Raw genomic sequence first — 2,925 nt, 5'->3', positions numbered from 1 at the left:
GCCAATGAAAGGCGTCGTCAATTTCTTAGAATCAGAAAACCGGACTCAATTGCAAAAAAGCCGGAACCGGTAGTTCACAAGAGCAATAAGAAGAGTAAGAAGAGTAGGCCAGTGAGAGAGCCAGTGAGAGCACCGAGGGTAGAATCGCTCTCAGCCTCAGATGAGTCCGAAAGGGAGGGGTCCGATAGGGAGGGGTCCGAAAAGGAGGTATATATTTTGTATTCATTGTTATTGTTAGTGAGTAATGCTGAGTAGTAATTAGTAGTACTACTAGTACTTCTTGTATTACTACCATTACTAATATGTATATATGTATTTTGATTGCAGGAAATGCAACCAATGCAACCCCTTGAGTTCTACTTCAAAAGCAGTGAGTTTCCAAAGACTTGCAAGATACAAACTAAGTTCTTTGTGACGAAAACAATAAATGTCATCAAGGTTAAGCCTGGGGCTCAATGGTTCACAAGCCATCCTCAGTTTCGACATTTCTTCCACATGTCAGGCGAAGATAACCTGAAGCTCCAAGGGATGTGGATGTTACTCCTGCGCACCATTTGTACTCCAGAAGATGATGTTGCATGGTTTACGATTAATGGTGTACACATCCGCTATTCTATGAGGGAGCATGCCCTCATCTCTGGCTTAGACTGCGGTGATTATCCACCAAACTAGGAGAAGTTGGGGGGTTATAAGTTTGTGGATTATTACTTCTATGACAGAAAGAAGATCACCATCAGTGATGTGAAGCAGAAGATGTTGTCTATGCCGCCGTGTCCAGACAGATTGAAGATGACTGTCTTGTTTTTTCTTGGCCGGGTTATCAGAGAAAAGCCGAAGGATTCTGGACATTAGACCTCTTCATATTAAGGATGGTGGATAATTTAGAAGCTTGCAGATCATTTCCCTGGGGTCGTCTAACATTTGAGGATGCAAGAAAGGAGATTAAACATGTGATGAACCATCTGAAGGGTGAAGTGAAAGAGGCATGCACCTTTCCTGGTTTCATAATCCTGTTAGAGGTAAAACATATAGTTTAGTAAATTTTTAGTTATTATATAATTGAAATCTGACACTGTGAAACTGGATGTACTAGGTTCTGGCTTTTGAGTGTATTCCGGATATGGGAAAAACATTTAGAATCTATTCAGACGACGTTAGTGAAGACTGTCCAAGGATGTGCAAGAACCGGTTTACAAAGTCCAGTCTTAAGGGTTATCCTTTGGAAGACATATATGCTGCGCTTGGAGAAATAAAGGTACATGTATATAGTTATAGACATATATGATGTGCTAGTAGAACAAAAAATTTAACTTATCTAACTTTTTGTTTTATTTTCAGGTTATTAACAGTGTGTTGGTTCCAACTATTGGTGAGCAAATTATGCTGGCTCGTATCATTGATGTGGAGCGAGAGTATGACCGCTAGGACAGCCCAAGACCCAAGTGATACTTGGAACTACTGGTTAAATGTGAAGCAGAAGAATATTTGATGGAAAGAACTATACACTACAAGAAAAAAGGGTATTGATAGCATATTGTGATAGGATTGATTTTCAAACTGCAGTCATAGATAAGTTTTTAATTTTCGGTCCATATTCATAACAGTGATTTAGTGCTATCACGAAAAATTAACAAAGCGGGAATAAAAAACACGCATACCACCTAAAAATAAGAAAAGTGCTAAAGTTATAAAAATTTCCTCCTTATCAATAACACTTTCTATACTTAAAGGTGAAAAATCAGAGAGTCACCAAATAGAATCATCGAGAAGAAAAAAAACACCTAGGAAAAACAAAGGGTTGAAAGTCGACCACCGTTGTGCGACTTTCAACACCACCACTGGAAACTTCTCTCTCTCTCTCTCTCTTCTCTCTGTTTCGTACCCCTCTTTCCTCAAAAGTCGATTTAGATCTGTGTTTTTGGTGGACGATGTTTGTACCAAACCCTAATTTTCGTTTGGTGTGTTGACCGTGAGTTTACAGAGAACCCTGTCCCGTGTTCTCCGATTAGCTCTCCAGCAGCCATCTACGGCGGAGGTGGGTTTCTCTCATAACCCTTGAATTGCTTCTTTTTTCTCTCCTTGATAATATTCTTGTTATAAAGTCTGAATCTTTCTGTGGTAGGTTTGTTCCACCGTGAAGTGTCAGCTATAGTGGTTGACTTGGGTTCACACACTTGCAAGGCTAGCAACGTCGGCGAAGATGCTCCCAAGGCCGTTTTCCCTTCCGTAAAGTTCACTCCATTTTCGCCAGAGCGTGGTGTTATTGTAGATTTGCGTTTTAGTCCCTTGTTTCTTCAGACATTTTAGTTAATAACTTAGGGTTCTTCTTATGTGTTCGTAAGGTTGTTGGGGCAGTAGCGATGGATGTGGATGTTGATTCTTCGAAGACAAATTCCAATTCCGAGGATCCGAAGTCTGAAGTATGAAAAGGGGAAGGGTGAACGCAAGCTCTACGTGGGATCTCAAGCCTTGAATTACTGCAGGGATCAAAGACGGTATACGTCCTTAGTTTTTCTCTTTATTGTTGTTTCATGTCATCTCTAATATGTTTTTTTTAATATCTGAAGGAGTTGTCTGATTATTGATCCTAAGGAGCATCCAATGCTGCTAGCTGAGCCTCCTTTAAACACTCAACAAGCTGTAGACTACTCTGCTTTCAGGTTCTTATGATTTTACTCATGTCTGTGTATGTGTTAATAAATTTATTTTCTGATGTACAAATCAGGTTCTTATGATTTTACTCATGTCTGTGTATGATTTTGCTCATGTCTGTGTATGTGCTTATTTATGATTTTACTCATGTCTGTGTATCTTTGTATGGTTACTGAGAAAGAATCTGCAGGTTTCAAGATCCTCGGGTTGCAAGACAGACTCTCTAACAGAGTGGGATATTCCTTCTGGTGACACCTCTTGTGTGTAATTCTT

At 39.8% G+C, this 2,925-nt stretch overlaps 1 long non-coding RNA gene across 2 annotated transcripts; it reads left to right on the top strand.

The window, feature by feature from the left end:
* Positions 1–1,758: 1,758 nt before the first annotated feature.
* Positions 1,759–2,923, top strand: LOC106316778. Of its 2 annotated transcripts, XR_001264960.1 has the most exons (5): positions 1,759–2,035; positions 2,123–2,226; positions 2,343–2,495; positions 2,568–2,660; positions 2,834–2,923. It is a non-coding gene; the product is annotated as an uncharacterized LOC106316778 (long non-coding RNA). The 2 variants fall into 2 exon arrangements; XR_001264959.1 differs by having other exon boundaries at positions 2,568–2,918.
* Positions 2,924–2,925: the final 2 nt, after the last annotated feature.

The sequence above is a fragment of the Brassica oleracea genome, chromosome C9, assembly GCF_000695525.1.
Source record: "Brassica oleracea var. oleracea cultivar TO1000 chromosome C9, BOL, whole genome shotgun sequence".
Lineage (NCBI taxonomy): Eukaryota > Viridiplantae > Streptophyta > Magnoliopsida > Brassicales > Brassicaceae > Brassica > Brassica oleracea.
Note: the sequence above shows the minus strand (reverse complement) of the source record. Positions and strands in the feature narration are given on the sequence as shown.